Source organism: Macaca nemestrina, chromosome 16, assembly GCF_043159975.1.
Source record: "Macaca nemestrina isolate mMacNem1 chromosome 16, mMacNem.hap1, whole genome shotgun sequence".
In the NCBI taxonomy this organism is placed as follows: Eukaryota; Metazoa; Chordata; class Mammalia; order Primates; family Cercopithecidae; genus Macaca; species Macaca nemestrina.
Window position 1 is genome coordinate 97,053,593 of NC_092140.1, and position 17,543 is coordinate 97,071,135.

The following is a 17,543-nucleotide window of genomic DNA, read 5'->3' on the forward strand; positions in this document are numbered from 1 at the left end:
TTGAGCAGTGGTTTGTAGTTCTCCTTGAAGAGGTCCTTCACTTTCCTTGTTAGCTGTATTTCTAGGCATTTTATTCTTTTTGTAGCAATTGTGAATGGAAGTTCATTCATAATTTGGCTCTCTGCTTTCTTGTTGTTGGTATATAGGAATGCCAGCAATTTTTGTAGATTGATTTTTATATCCTGAGACTTTGCTGAAGTTGTTTATCAGCTTAGGAAACTTTTGGGCTGAGATGATGGGGTTTTCTAGATATAGGATCAGGTCACCTGCAAACAAAGATAATTTGACTTCGTTTCTTCCTATTTCAACAACCTTTATTTCTTTCTCTTGCCTGATTGCCCTGGCCAGAACTTCCAATACTATGTTGAATAGGAGTGGTGAGAGAGGGCATCCCTGTCTTGTGCCAGTTTTCAAGGGGAATGCTTCTAGCTTTTGCTCATTCAGTAGAATATTGACTGTGGGTTTGTCATATGTGGCTCTTATTATTTTGAGGTATGTTCCTTCAATACCTAGTTTATTGAGAGTTTTTTAACATGAAGGAATGTTGAATTTTATTAAAGGTCTTTTCTGAATCTATTAGAGATAATCATGAGGTTTCTGTCTTTAGTTCCATTGATGTGATGAATCACATTTATTGATTTGCATATGTTGAACCAACCTTGCATCCTGGGATGAAGCCAACTCCATCATGGTGGATAAGCTTCTTGATGTGCTGCTAGATTTAGTTTGCCAGTATTTTATTGAGGATTTTTGCATCAATATTCATTAAGGATACGGGCCTGAAGTTTTCTTTTTTTGTTGTATCTCTGCCAGGTTTTGGTATCAGGATAATGCTGACCTCATAGAATGAGTTAGGAAGCAGTCCCTCCTCTTCAATTTTTTGAAATAGTTTCAGTAGAAATGGTATCAGTTCTTCTTTGTACCTCCAGTAGAATTTAGCTGTGAATCCATCTGGTCCTGGGCTTTTTTAGGTTGGTAGGCTATTTATTACTGCCTCAATTTCAGAACTTGTTATTGGTCTATTCGGGGATTCAATTTCTTCCTAGTTCAGTCTTGGAAGGGTATATGCGCCCAGGAATTTATTCATTTCTTCTAGATTTTCTAGTTTATGTGCCTAGAGGTATTTATAGTATTCTCTGATAGTTGTTTGTATTTCTGTAGAGCCAGTGGTAATATCCCCCTTATCATTTCTGATTGTGTTTATTTGATTCTTCTCTCTTTTCTTCTTTATTAGTCTAGCCGGTAGTCTCTTTTTATTACTTTTTTTTCACAAAACAAACTTCTGGATTTGTTGACTTTTTAACGGGTTTTTCATGTCTGTATCTCCTTCAGTCTGCTCTGATATTGGTTAATCCTTGTCTTTTACTAGCTTTGGGGTTTGCTTGCTTTTGGTTCTCTAGTTCTTTTACTTGAGATGTTAGGTTGTTAATTTATGATCTTTCTAGCTTTTTGACATAGACGTTCAGTGCTATACATTTCCCTCTTAATACTGCTTTAGTTGCAACCCAGAGATTCTGGTACATTGTCTCTTTGTTTTCATTAGTTTCAAAGAATTTCTTGATTTCTGCCTTAATTTCATTTTTACCTAAGAGTCATTCAGAAGCAGATTGTTCAGTTTCCATGTAGTTTTTTGGTTGTAAGTAAGTTTCTTCATCTTGAATTCTAGTTTGATTGTGCTGTAGTCTGAAAGACTGTTATGATGTTTTTTTTTTTTTACATTTGCCGAGGAGTGTTTTACTTCTGATTATGTGATCAATTTTAGAGTAAGTGCCATGTGATGACAAGAAGAATGTATATTCTGTTGTTTTTCAATGGACAGTTCTGTAGATATTATCAGGTCCATTTGATCCAGAGCGGAGTTCAGATCCTGAATATCTTTGTTAATTTTCTGTTTTGATAATCTGCCTAATATTGTCAGTGGGGTGTTAAAGTCTCCCACTATTATTCTGTGGGAGTTTAAGTCCCTTAGCAGGTCTCTAGGAACTCGCTTTATGAATCTGTATGCTCACGTATTGGGTACATATATATTTAGAATAGTTAGCTCTTCTTGTTGAATTAAACCCTTTACCATTATGTAATGCCCTTCACCTTGTTTTAAATCTTTGTTGGTTTATAGTCCGCTTTGTCAGAAACTAGCATTACTACCTCTGCTTTTTTTCTGTTTTCCATTAGCGTGGTAAATTTTCCTCCATCCCTTTATTTTGAGCCTATTTCTATGGGTGTCATTTCATGTGAGATGGGTCTCTTGAAGACAGCATATTGATGGGTTTTGGCTCTTTATCCAGCTTGCCATTATGTGCTTTTTAATCAGGGTAGTTAGCACATATACATTTTAGATTACTATTGTTATGTGTAAATTTGATCCTGTCATCATGATGCTAGTTGGTTATTTTTCAGACTTTTTTAATGTGGTTGCTTCATAGTGCCCCTGCTCTGTGTACTTCAGTGTGTTTTTGTAGTAGCTGGTATTGGTTTTTCCCTTCCATATTTTGTGCTTCCTTCAGGAGCTCTTGCAAGGCAGGCCTGGTGGTGATGAACTCCCTAAGCATTTGCTTGTCTGTAAAGGATCTTAGTTCTTCACTTATGAAACTTAATTTGGCCAGATCTGAAATTCTGGGTTGGAAATTCTTTTAAGAATGTTTAATATTGGCCTCCAATCTCTTCTGGCTTGTAGATTTTCTTGTAGAAGTCTACTGTTAGTCTGATGGGTTTCCCTTTGTAGGTGACCTGGTATTTCTCTCTGGCTGCCCTTAACATTTTTCCTTTCATTTCAATCTTGGAGAATCTGATGATTCTGTGTCTTGGGGTTGCTCTTCTCATGGAGTATCTTACTGGGATTCTCTGCATTTACTGAATTTGAATGTTGGCCTGTCTTGTTAGGTTGGGGAAGTTCTCCTGGATGACATCCTGCAGTATGTTCTCCAACTTGGTTCCATTCTCCCCATCTTTTTTCAGGTACCCCAATCAGTCATAGGTTTGTTCTCTTTACATAATCTCATAGTTTTCAGAGACTTTGTTCATTGCTTTTCATTCTTTTTTCTCTATTCTTGTCTGCCTGTCTTATTTCAGAAAGATAGTCTTCAAGCTCTGAGATTCTTTCCTTCTCTTTGTCCATTCTGCTGTGATTGCTCTGTGCCACTCCCAGGTGGGCCGTCAGCACCCCCACCTTTTCTTCATTCTCTGTGGGTTGTGGTGTTTGCCTTCTTTATTCTCTGTGGGTTGTGCTGTTTGCCTTCTTCATTCTCTGTGGGTTGTGTTGTTTGCCTTCTTCATTCTCTGTGGGTTGTGTTGCTTGCCTACTCAGTCACATTGTGAGATCTGGATATTTCAACGGAAGGTGCTGGATTCATTTGCCCCTTTTCATTCCTCTGAGTGCTGGAGACTGCAGCTGCTTCTAATCAGCCATCTTGGATCCATCTCCAAAATCTAATTTCTAATGTGATGGTATGGAAGGTGGGGCCTTTGAGAGGTGATTAAATCATAAGAGTGAAGCTCTCAGGAATGGGATTAGTGCTTTTATAAAACAGGCCCCCCAAAGCTCATTTGCACCTTCTACCAGGTGAGGACACAGCAAGGCGGCACCATCTATGAGGAATGGTCTCTTACCAGATATTAAATCTTCCAGTGCCTTCATCTTGGGATTCCCAGCCATAATTATTGGAAATAAATGTTTATTGTTTATAAGCCACCCAGTTTACGGTATTTTATTAAAGCAGCCTGAACAGACTAAGATAAAACCTATGGATTATAAGCACTGTGCTAGCATATCCAGTCATTAACAAATGAAGTTGGTGTTATTTTCCTTTTTCCAATGAGGAATTCAAGGATCAGAGAAGTTAAATAATTGAATCAGGGTCACACAGCAATTAGTGGTAATCTCGGTCTAACTTCAAAGCTCATTCCTTGTTTCCCATGCCATACAAATTCTGTGATAGAAACTGACAATTCACACTGTAGATTATTAATAAAGTTGTTCCATTCTTTTGAATACAAATTATGTAGAGACAGAAATATGGCCAAGGTGGCTTTTTTTAACCCAAAAATGTGTAGACAGCTCTTTAAAAACGTGTCTATAACTTGCCATGTTTTTCCCAGGTTGTAGGCACAAAGCAGCACATGCTGGCAGCTGAGGCAGGCTGGGCCTCTGCTGGGTGACTCTGGGCCACAGCAGCTGTGTAAAGAGGGCCACCACCATCAGAATCACACCATTCCAGGCCTACAGAAAAGGTCAATGAGAGCTGCTGCAGGGTCCTAGACAGGAGAATGACAGGCCCAGTCTGGCATCTGAAAGGTGAAAGGCTACCACCAACAGTTGGGGGTGGGGGGCAAGCTGGAGGGCTTTCCGCTCATCCCTCACTTCAGCTAGGCTGGTTGGGTGACTACTGATTAGCAAAGTGTGGGCCCAAAGTGGTTCTCAACATGAATTTGCTGACTGGTGGGTTAAAGATGGAAGATGTGAAGGCTTTGCAATACCAAATAAATATGTCACTCTTCTCCAGTTATCTTCTAGAATGGATGACTGGCATTTGTCTCCTTCTTCCAGTGCCTTGATCTTGGATGTTCCAGCCTCCAGAACTGTGAGAAATAAATGTTTGTTGTTTATAAGCCACTCAGTCTCTATTTTTTTATAGTAGCTTGAATAGACTAAGATAAAACCTATGGATGATAAGCTCTGTGCTAGTGTATCCAGCCATGAATGAATTAGGTTGCATTCATTTCCTTCTTATTGTTTCATCTTTTACTACATCCCATGAAGAACCACTGTCTTCAAACAATACAGCCCAAGAAGACTTCACATCAAACACTTCAAATACTACTCTTAGTATTTGGTATTTCTTCAATGTAATATAGCTAGTAGAATATATAAGTCTGAAAAGAAATGGAAAGTTTTAAAACAGTGGCATGTAATTAAAAGTTTCATGCTCCTTATACTAAGAAATTGGGCCATATGATGGTAGCAATTTGCATAAGAATGCATTTATAGTACAGTAGGCAGATTTCTGAAACATACAAATGTTGAAAATCACAATAGAAAATGCAGCTCCAAAAGACCATTTGCATTAATTACTGTTGCACAAGCTCCCATAGGCTCCTCAAGGCTGACAAGCAGAGTGGACAAAATACCATGTGTGTAACCTTTTAAATACAATATGTGTAACACTCTTAAATGAAAATTAGGATTTTAGTGTCCTACTTTTGAAGAGCCTCCACAAAAGGTTTCACAGCAGCCTACAGGGGGCTTAATATTAAGGTGGGTCACAAGAGTGTTATAAATTCTCTTCTGGCACTATAGGTATGTCCTGTAATGCCTTCCAAATTATCTAAAATTACCTAAAGTACTATTCTTGCTATTGTTTTGATGAAACCATTTTAAAGGCATAGCAGAGAAAGATAAATGGAACTTTTACTTGGATTCTTCTGTGACATTTCAATGATAATAGCTAAATAGTACCCTGAGCCACTTAATTTGTAAGACAGGATGAGGTTATTAGGGTTTTAAAATCAAGTGCCCCCCCCAAAATGCAAATTGTTCCACTGAATTTTACTGGACTGCCCAGTAAAATTAGAGACTAATTAAACTGCTGTGAATTTTCTGTGCAATTTTTTTTTCATGCTGTCTTTAGACCATTTCACAGCTTGCAAGTTTCTACACAGAAGGGTTGGGAAAAAATGGGGGAGCATATATTTTCAAATTTACAAGGTATCTAATTGTTAGCAGCCCTAGTTCAAGATTTCAAGGGGAGCAAGGTTTGAGAAATCTCTAGCTTTACAAAGAAACAACTCACATCATTAACCTGAATGGATGCAGTTCCCCATCATCACTGGCCACTTCTATGAAAGCTGTAGGTCTCTGCCAGCATGTTTTCTGTGCACTATGTTATGTCTCTGCACTACATGGCCTTGTTGGACACTCACTTCCCTTTCACAGCGCTTAGCATAAACGTAATTCAATAATTAAGCGTGTAAGTACAATTTCATGTTGCTCTTTCCTGTGACCCCCATCAGCTCCACAGAGACAAGGACTGTGTCTTACTCACCATGATTTCCCCAGGTATCTAACAAAGTGTTCAGCTTGAAGAGGGTATGCAATCAATATTTGTTGAACAAACGGAGGCCCATCCAAATGTTCACTGATCCTTAGTCTCTGGAGGTCTGAGAGTTGACTTCGGTGTCACAGTCTGTGATTCCTAGTGCTTCCTGGCTTTCCTTCTTCTGGCCAGAAAGAACAGCAGACAGACCATCTAAGACATGCACTCATGGGGCTCTCCCAGTGATGAAGTAGACAGTTCCTTCAACCAGAAATTGTATACATCATCTCCATTATATTTTCCTGTCTCTGTGATCTCATGCAAAGAAATGGAACTCCTATTTATTATATTTAGTATTCTCCCACAAAGATTCTTTTTAAACACTTCTATTCTCCGACAACCTCTTCTATCCCCAAACTAATTGCTGGTTCCCTGTTGGCTTCACAATGCCAAATAAGTTGACACTGTTCAATTAATAAATAAACAAATGAGCTGAATAGACAACCCTCAGAAAAGATATACAAATGGCCACCAGGTATATAAAAAATGTTTATCATCACTAATCATCATGGAAATGCAAATCAAACCATATTGAGATCATCTCACCCCAGTTAAAAGGGTCATCATCCAAAACACAAAAAGTAACAAATGTTGGTGAGAACAGGCTCCGGTGTGTGATGTCCCCCTTGCTGTGTCCAAGTGATCTCATTGTTCAATTCCCACCTATGAGTGAGAACATACGGTGTTTGGTTTTCTGTTCTTGCAACAGTTTGCTGAGAATGATGGTTTCCAGCTGCATCCATGTCCCTACAAAGGACATGAACTCATCCCTTTTTATGGCTGCATAGTATTCCATGGTATATATGTGCCACATTTTCTTAATCCAGTCTGTCATTGATAGACATTTGGGTTGGTTCCAAGTCCTTGCTATTGTGAATAGTGCCGCAATAAACATACGTGTGCATGTGTCTTTATAGTAGCATGATTTGCTATCCTTTGGGTATATACCCAGTAATGGGATGGCTGGGTCACATGGTATTTCTAGGTCTAGATCCTTGAGGAATCACCACACTGTTCTCCACAGTTGTTGAACTAGTTTACAGTCCCACCAACAGTGTAAAAGTGTTCCTATTTCTCCACATCCTCTCCAGCACCTGTTGTTTCCTGACTTTTTAATGATTGCCATTCTAACTGGTGTGAGATGGTATCTCATTGTGGTTTTGATTTGCATTTCTCTGATGACCGGTGATGACGAGCATTTTCTCATGTATCTGTTGGCTGTATAAATGAAACTGAATCCTTTCCTTACTCCTTATACAAAAATTAATTCAAGATGGATTAGAGACTTAAATGTTAGACCTAAAACCACAAAAACTCTAGAAGAAAACCTAAGCAATACCATTCAGGACATAGGCACGGTTAAGGACTTCATGACTAAAACACCAAAAGCAATGGCAACAAAAGCCAAAATTGACAAACAGAATCTAATTAAACTAAAGAGCTTCTGCACAGCAAAAGAAACTACCATCAGAGTGAACAGGCAACCTACAGAATGGGAGAAAATTTTTGCAATCTACTCATCTGACAAAGGGCTAATATCCAGAACCTACAAAGAACTCAAACAAATTTACAAGAGAAAAACAAACAACCCCATCAAAAAGTGGGCAAAGGCTGTTCTAATTATCTTTGAATCCAAGTCACCTGTGCCTTAAAGCAAGCACTCAGATGTTTGTTCAATGAGTGAACCAGAAAACAATCACTCACCAAAAACTCACATCAGAAATCTAGGTTAAAGGAAACAGCCCAAGTACTTCCAGGGTATGTTCTATTGTAGGTACACGTTGAGTGGACAACAGGGGGTGACCCTAATTGAGCAGGTGATGCTGACATGCAAGAGCTCAGCCATCATCAGCTTAGAGCCACCAAGGGAAGGAAGCAAAGTATCACAGCTGAGAAATGTTTCCAACAAGGGTTAAAACAACAAGAGTTTGTGTTATCTCAGTAATTAAAATAACTCAAACATCTCGCAGTCCCAAGAACTCCAGTTATTTGGGATTTAACTACAATCGGCATGCCTACCTTCAGCTTTTTAATTAGCTTGATAACAGAACATGGTAATGTGAAAACTGGATCTCATTTTAGAAACTGGACTTTATTTAAAAACCAATGGGATACATGCAAAGCTAAAATCCTGAAATAAAATTTACCTTTTAGCAGCAATGATTTTGAAATGCAAGGAGGCCTTAGATGTTAGAGTTGGATGAAACTGAGAAGAGAAAGTCCCGGTCACATTTAAAATGAGTTTCTGCTTTGTTTTCCCAACTACGTCCTGCCTTGACAACTCAATTCCATTTGCTCTGGGTTTTTAGGCAATATGTGTGGCCTCCCATCTGAGCTGGGAAACAAAATGAAGGCCTCTTCCTCATGGATCTTAGTCTCCTGATAATGAAAGAAGAAGGACACGACATATTCTAAACCAGTGAGCCCTATGACCTCAACCATCTCATGAGGTCAGCAGGACCAGCCGGCTGATGCAGGTGATCGCCTGTGAGCTCAGCTCAAAGGCTGGAAAAGGCAGAGCCGCCAGGGGTTGCTGGACGCCTGCGATGTTCCCAGGGAGCCACAGCGGAGGGTCTGCCCAGTGGTTGGCACGGGGTTCTCTGCTGTGTAAACAAATCTTTGTTCTAAAACACCCTAGTACCTCCCCGCTGAGTCAATGATGCAAAAATGTCTACAAAGTTTTATGCCTTTTGAAAATAAAAAACGGAGGCTTAAAACACCATTGAAATTAGTTTCTCGGTAGATTTGGGCCAAGACTCAGGAACTGTCCACGGCGTGTCTCACTGGCTCTCCAGTGGCTGGGGCTGCCCCTCACTGTGGGCCCTGGAGGAGGAGACCACAGGGTTAACAACAGCGGAGAGAGGAAACTAGGAGAGAGGTGCGCTGGGGGCGGCTGTGAGCTGCCTCTACCAGGCGGGCTCTGTGATTTGCTATCAGTGTCTAAGAAGCAACCTTCTCCGAACCGTTCCACAAGAGACTAGGAACCGGTAGGTTCTCGGGGTACCTGCTGGAGCCCATACTAACAGAAGGGCAAAGGGCACATCTCTCACTTATCTTAAATGTCTGGTTTGTCTTGTTGCTTCATTACGTGACCATGTGCCACAAGACACAGGGACTTTCTGAGTACTCATTGTGACAAGCGCTCTCAAATCACTAGGGAAATCGCAACTTTCATTCATTCGGCAGGTATTTGTTGAGAGCCTGCTTTGTGCTGGGCAAACCCTAGTACCTCCCCACTGAGTCAATGATGCAAAAATGTATACAAAGTTTTATGCCTTTATATACATTTGTGCTAAGGATTTGGGGACGAGTACACCAGCCACGACTGCACATACAGGGCAGAGAGACGTTAGCCAATCTCAGACATCATTAGACAACTAAACTCGTCAGCAGAGCTACGAGGGGAAGAGCCCTGAACAGGCAACATTTAGGTCAAGACCTGAAGGAGAGACAGGTGTCACCAGAGTAAGGAGAGGAAGAGGGAACAGGTTGTGGGGGAGGGAATGTGTGTCAGAGATGTTCCTAGCAGAGGCACTTACAGGAAAGGGAAAGCAAGATGCAGCCTGTTTTCAGGGAACTCCCAACTTAAAGGGAACATGACCTAGGAGAGAGCTACCTTTTAACCGGTAAGTAAATATTACGGGTTTCTGGACAAAGGCAGGAAAAATAATCACTTAGAGAAAGGCGCCGAAAGTATTACAGGGGCTTTTCACTTTGCACTTTTTCTCCCCTAACTTTGGAATTGTACAGGCATCTTTATTGAAGGTATGTGGAACCACAGGTAAATTCTTTATTGTAACAGGGTTTGCCTCTGCACTAGTGAATGCAGGTTTCTGAGGGGGAAATTCAGGGGAAAAAGAAATTTTGATCATGGGCAGAGCAGAATGCGGGCTGTGGAGGTGGGGTAAAGCAAAAACATCAATAAATACCAATTCTGGAGAGTACATGGTAGGTTTCATTAAAACACCTCTTCTGCCTATGAGAGACTGGAAGGGGTCTGTACCCTCTAAAATTTCTTCACATTTCAGTTAACCCTCTAAAACTCAAATAGCCTTTATGAAATGCCTACTTTGGGCCAGGCGCGATGGCTCACGCCTGTAATCCCAGCACTTTGGGAGGCCGAGGTGGGTGGATCATGAGGTCAGGAGTTCAAGACCAGCCCGGCCAAGATGGTGAAACCCTGTCTCTACTAAAAATAAAAAAAAATTACGTGGGTGCAGTGGTGAGTGCCTGTAATCCCAGCCACTCAGGAGGCTGAGGCAGGAGAATCACTTGAACTCGGGAGGCAGAGGTTGCAGTGAGCCGAGATCACACCACTGAACTCCAGGCTGGGCAACGGAGCAAGACTCCGTCTCAAAAAGAAAAAAAAAAGAAAAAAGAAATGCCAACTTTGTTCTATGTCCTTTCATTTATGTTAATTCTCAGAACAATCCCATGGAGTAGGAACTATTATCCCCACACATGTTTTAACTGACTGAGAAATACGGAAAGACTCCTTAATGTTGATTTGTCTCGAGTCCGGTGGCTGAGACAGGCAGAGCTGGATCCAGCCTCTTTGCAGGAGTGAAGCATCTTTACCATCCCATCCATTAGTCCATACTTGAGCTTTGCTGTTTTTACAGATATAAGGCTGTTTAGTCACATATCTGTAAAAGCTAAAGCAGTTTATACCACATGCTTCAATTACTGCTTAGTCCTGGAGCTCTGATGAGCATCAGCGCTCCTGAACCAAAATCTTCTACAGTTACATGGTAGGAAAAAGGGGTATTTCAATTTGTTATATAAAAATAGGAGAACATGTATTTATTTTTTATAAAGGTTTTTAAAACCCAGCTGGATTTGTTTTTGCATAAGCAAAGTCAATCCAGAAAAAGCAGTGGTGCAAAACCACCCCTGGGACAAAGAGTGGATGTGGCTGTTCTGCAGTCTCCGAGTCTGCTTCAAAGGCAGCAGGTGGAATGCTGAGACCAGGTGTAGGTGTTACTCTGTGATGATGGACAGGCATCTGGGGAGTGCCCTGCTGTTCTGACGTTCTCACTAGGGACTCAGTAGGTAGTGGAGGGGCAGAATGCGAGTTAACCATTTTGTCAAAACCCCCAGAATCCATCTCCCAAGTCAAGTGGAGCCTCCAGCCTTAGACAAAGCCAAGGTGGTGCAGCTCCTTTCCAATGTCAGCCCTCTCATCCCATGCTGCAGGCCATGGCTTCCTGCCCTAGTGCCACCCCTGCCACCTAATAGGCCTGGCTGCAGGACTTCTTTACTTTTCCCACCTCCACTCCCTCCTTTTCTTGACATTTCTATACACATAGGCAAGTGTCACTCATTCTAAAAAGCAAGAATTTCCCTTGCCCACTTCCCCTTTAAGCTACCACCCTATTCTCCTTCCTTTCCCTTTCCAGTCCTCAAAGAACAGTCTGAGCTCACGGCTTCCATTTCCTCAGCTGCTGCCCCTCTCTGTGCTCTGAAAGCTCTTCTTTCTCCAGATGAGCCTTCTTCATCTGCTGCTTCCATTTTGGTATTAGCAAGGTGGCAATCCCAGTTACCTTTGCCCTTTCCATGTCCTCCCCAGCAAACTCACATCCCCATTGCCTCCATTCCCAGAGCCATGATGATGACCCCATGAATTCCACATGGAAATCTCCAACTCAAAACTTCCCTTAGAGCTCTTGGCTTATTCCACTGTCTACTGGACACTGCTAGATGGAGGTTTCCCAGGCACCTCAAACTCATCTCATCTGAAGCTAAATTTACTGTCTTTCCTCTACACTTGTCCTCCTTTTGCCTTCAGTCTAGTCACTAAGCCATTCAGTTGTATAAGTGAGGGAGCCTGCAGCCCCCTGACCAGGCCTGACACGTGTCAGGCTGTACAACAGCTCATTAAAACATTGGTCAACGTTTTAATACTTGTTTCTTTGTGCTTCTCCGCCATCAGCCTGTGAACCCTGTGGGGACAGGAATCGTGTCTCACTCATCTGCACATCTCAGAACATCCTATCCCGCAGCATAATACCCGGTCACCTCATCACTGAATTGGGAAATGTGGAACAACTATTCAATGTGCTTTAGTCTGAAACAGGAAGAAAAAGCCATTATCACACTCATAAAAGTTTATACCTAGGACAGCAAGTCTAGCAAATATCAGATGCCTGTAGGGCAGCTTGAAAGAGTGTTTGAGTTTTCAACAAAGAAAGGGAAAGCTCATCATAAGAAGGGACAAGCATGTTTACAGACTTAAAATTTTGCCTCTGGAGAAAATAACACACATGTGTTCAGCGAGGGAGGGCTGGGTGAATGTTTACATGCGCATGCGCACACACACACACACGCACGCACACACACACACACACACAGAGTGATGCCAGCTTTTAAGGAAAGCAGCACACTTCTTAAAAATGCATTATTTTATGGAAAACGCAAATAGTGTGGTGTGTGCTCCGCCACAAGCGAGAGTAGGGAAGGACCATACAGAGGTTAAGGCATCCCCACTGGAACTCCTAACCCGGTAATCTCAAAGAGAGCCGGGCCTGAAGCACAAAGCCCTGGGCATCGCCCTGCTTAACACCATCCCCCGTTCACACACATGCAATCTGTTGGTAATGGACAAACTGCAGCCCACAGATGGAATTCTGAGTCCTTAGCCGGATATTTATGCTATTATTATAAGAAAAGGACAGGGAACATATACCACATCCATTTGTTTCTGGATGCCACTGTGTGACCTTGGACAACTCGTTTCACCTGAGTCTCACTTTCTGTTTCTGTAATCATTTCCTTGCCTACCTCTTAGGGTCTTCGTGAGAACCAAATTAGATTCTATATATTAGTGTTTTACAAAGTAATACAAAGTGGAAGAAAACTGTTATCAAGAGTGCATGGCTTGGTGGCTCATACCTGTAATCCCAGCACTTTGGGAGGCCAAGGCAGGCAGATCACCTGAGATCAGGAGTTCGAGACCAGCCTGGCCAACATGGTGAAACCCCGTCTCTACTGAAAACACAAAAATTAACCGGGCGTGATGGCGGGTGCCTGTAATACCAGCTACTCAGGAGGCTGATGCAGGAGAATCTCTTGAACCCAGGAGGCGGAGGTTGCAGTGAGCTGAGATCATGTCACTGCACTCCAGCCTGGGTGACAAAGCCAGACTCTGTCTCAAATAAATTAGATAGATGATAGATAGATAGACAGACAGACAGACAGACAGACAGACAGACAGACAGATAGATAGATAGATAGATAGATAGATAGATAGATAGATAGTGCATGGCTTTCAGAAATCCCCTTTGAAGCAGAAACACTTGGAAAAGTAATGAAACTTACGGTCCCACTACCTGCCTTTCCTCTTTTCAACATCTGAAATACCTTATTTCCATTTAACTTCACTTCCATGAAAACAGCCATTCTCTCCACACATTTTACCATGCTATTATATAATTCTTTAAGCAGACACTAAAGTAGAGAGACCAGTCGAGTTAATTTACTGTATTCCATTACCCGGCTTCAACAATGAGCAACGTGTGGCCAGTTTTGTTTCATCTTTTATATCATAGACTCTGCTCACCACCATCCTAGGTTATTTTGAAGGAAGTATCAGATAGCATTTCACATATGTGAATTTCTAAAACATGACCTTTTTTAAAAACATAGCCACAAATATATCATCAAACTCAAAATATTTACAATAATTCGGGTGCGGTGGCTCACGCCTGTAATCCCAGTACTTTGGGAAGCTGAGGTGGGCAAATCACCTGAGGTCAGAAGTTTGAGACCAGCCTGGCCAACGTGGTGAAACCCTATCTCTACTAAGAATACAAAAATTAGCCAGGCCTGGTGACACACACCTGTAATTCCAGCTACTTGGGAGGCTAAGGCAGGAGAATCGCTTGAATGCAGAAGGTGGAGACTGCAGTGAGCCAAGAGTGTGCCACTGCACTCCAGCCTGGGCAACAGAGAGAGACTTGTCTAAAAACAATTAACAATAATTCCTTAATGTCACCACATAGCCAGTGTTCACATTTTCCCAACATCTTCAGAAGATTCTTTGAATTTCTGTTGGAATTTCAAATTTTTGTTCAAATGTTTGTTTGAATTAGGATCTAAAATTAGTTCCATACTGCAATTGGTTGATATGTTTACAATTTTTTGTAATCTACAGGTTCCCACGCCTTCTTGGTTTTCCCCAAAGATGTTTGGTTTTTATTTGTCACACTTTGTGTTGTTGTTGCTCTTGCTGAGTACCTCTGCCTCCTGGGTTCAAGAGCTTCCCAGAGTCTAGGTTTGCTGATTCAGTCCCCCTGGTGTTTTCAACGTGCTTCTCTGCATTCCTTTGTATTCCTAGTAAACCAGTGGTTAACTCCAGAGGCTGCACCAAATCCATTTCTCCCCCTAAGACTAATTCCCAGGTAATTTGTATATATTTCCATCAGGATACTTCGTAATGTCTGGTGATTCCTCATACTGATGAGCATTGCTTTTATCAACTCATTCATCAGAAGCAGCAAACAGGGCTGTGTAATCATGTGTTTTGTATCAGCTGCAATACTTTTATAAAGAGAAATTTCCCACTCACCAGCTATTTGGTTATCTTGAGATAGACTGAGTAGGAGAAATTACTAAAAGGCTTTTCTTTTCCTTTATTTACCAGATTTTAAAATAATGAGGTCATGTCCTAGCATCTCCAATGTGACTAGTTTTGGAGGGTTTTTTTTGGTTTTGCTTTTTATCATATGCCCCCATGGATGGGTATTAATCCATTGTAAATACTAATCTTATTGATATTCAAAGTCTTTTTCAGTTTTTCTTCTGTTTTTTCTTTTTTACTAGCAGGAGCTTATTCAGGTTGACCCTTAAGTCCTTTCAACAGAATCCTCAGTTTTTATATTCTCCTTAGCCAGCTAGTATGGCAAGATGTTCTAGGATCTGCATTTCCTGTCCTAGACCTGAAACATCTGTTTCTTCAAGGATCCCTGTCTCCCTCTACTGGGAAGTCCCTTTAGTCATCACAACCTGGGCTCTAGGGGCGCTCATTATGACTGGTTTAGTCACCACTCACTACTTTCCAGTGGACAGAGCTGAGAATATTGTTTTAAAGATAAATTTCAGATGAGTTCTGACTTTATCGTATAATACCCCATCACATTTATCCCAATAATACACACATTCAGAATAACAGCAGATGCAGAATCACGATACTCACACTACCACCAATAAGTTCAGATTTTCATTGCAATTATTTCTAAATCTGAGGTATATACCATTGAGAATGTACTTCTCTGTGTGGTTATGCCATCAATGGGCTATGCGATTACTTCCATTTGTTTAATTTCATGTTTGAGTTTTAGATATTACCTTTTAACATTTAGCGTATAATTGTGTAAAATATCTATGTAATTTCAAATCTACAAAACAAGGTGCACTCAAAATGTATCATTAGGCTTTATCTCTATTCTCTCCTTCTATTCCTTCTTTTACCCTGAAGGCCACCTTTTTTTTTTTTAATCTTAGCTTATTCTTCTATTGTTTTTTCTTAATATAAGTTCATATATAACATTTTCCTATTGTTTAGATAAAACATAGTCTACCACATTTTTTTCTCCATCTTTTATTGCTCAATGACCTCCTGGAAATCACTTTCTAGTAATGTTAATACATAGAGCTATTTCCCCACTCATATAACAGCTACTTAGTACTGCATCCTGTGGATATACCACAATCTGTTCAGTAAGCCCCCTATTAACGGACATTTGAGTTGTTTTCAGTCTTTTTCTACTTCAAAGAGTGCTGCAGTGAATCACTCCATGCACTGTATTCTTGTCAGTCTACCTTTGGGAAAGACTGCTCGGGGTGAGACTATTATGTCAAAGAATAAATGCATGTATGATTTTGTTAGATACTGCCAAACTCCTCTTCCTAGTTGTACCATTTTATATTCCCACCAAAAAATGTATGAGAATGCCTGTTTGCTTGCAGCCTCACAAATAGAATATGTTGTCAAACTTCTGGATTTTTGCCAGTATAATTGGTAGGGCGTTGGAATCTATTGTAGTTTCACTTTGCATTTTTCTTATCAGTGAGGCCGATTATTATCCCTTCATATGGCTAACAGCCCTTTGCCTATCTTTTTCTAAGAAGTGTCTTTTCAAATTCCTAACCCATTTTTTTACAAGTGGCTCACAAAGTGTAATTCCTAGTCTAGGGGCACCGCCTGGGAATTTGTTAGAAATGCAAATTCTCAAGCCCCAAACCAAACCTACTGAACCAATAACCCTGGGGATAGGGCCCAGTAATCTGTGTTTTTACAAGCCCCGCAGGTGACACGGATACACTAAAGCTTGAGAAACACTGGGCTATAGGGTTGATTCAACCACAGTGTTTTAACTTACCATAGGGTTGTCTAATTATTTTATAATTAAACCAAGGCCAAACTGTTAATAAATTGTAGCTGAAAGATTCAAATGCCATGTGATATCCATTCATTCATTTGTTGATTCAATAATTAACACATAGATGTTAAACACCTGCTGTGAGTCAGTCACTGTGGCAGGCAATGAGGATGCTGTGTTAAAACAGACACAGTTACCACCCCCAGAAGCTTACCTTCCCCCCAGGAAGAACAAAACTAAATGAGCCAATTTAAGTCTTAACAAAAGGAACTGCAAGGTGCTGCTAGAGCAAGAGGTTCCAGTTAGTCTAGTGGTCAGGGAGATGCAAAGTAAAATAACTTTGCGATAATACTTGACTCCCATCAAGGGGACCAAAATTCTAGAAAGGGATAACACCTCTTCCTAGCAGGGATACGGGTGGAGCCTCTCTGAAAGGCAATCTATCCATATCTATTAATGCATCAAACAAAGCAATACCAGTCCAGGGAACTGATCCCACAGAAACAACGCCACCCACTCAAGGCTGTTTATTGCAGCATTGTTTGTTGTAGCAAATACTGGTTGCAAAATGAACGCCAACTAGTGAAGGAATGATTGAATACACCATGGCATATCCACAGCATGCAGCCATTGAAAAGAATGAGCCCGACCATGGCCAAGGGTATTTCTGTGACCTATACTAAGGAAAGCAACATGTAGAAAAATTGAAATAATGCAGTCTCATTTAAAAATACCTATAAAACTCATACGTTTACATATGTATATACATTGATATGATGATACCTTGATACAAGCATAGGAAAAATACAGAGGAATAAACACTGATATGGATGAGCCATCTATGGTGAATTAGGGCTCAACATTCATTCTACCACCCTGATAAATTTGCCTTCTATAGTGCAGAAAAAGAAAAGCTAGGAACAACATACACAAACATCCTTGCAGGCAAAGAGATGCACTTGTGGGAGGGATGGGAGGAGAAGCACAGCAGGGGCCACACTGGTGCTGCCTGGGCACTTTCTGCTGACAAGCACCTGTGCTAGTTACACCTTTGAATCAGCCGAATTCTGCAGGT

At 41.0% G+C, this 17,543-nt stretch overlaps 1 protein-coding gene across 14 annotated transcripts in view; it reads right to left on the reverse strand.

Annotated features, from left to right (window-relative positions):
* LOC105490184 (microtubule associated scaffold protein 2) overlaps nt 1–17,543 on the reverse strand; it is a 626,066-nt gene that overhangs the window by 175,111 nt on the left and 433,412 nt on the right. The window lies entirely within an intron of this gene.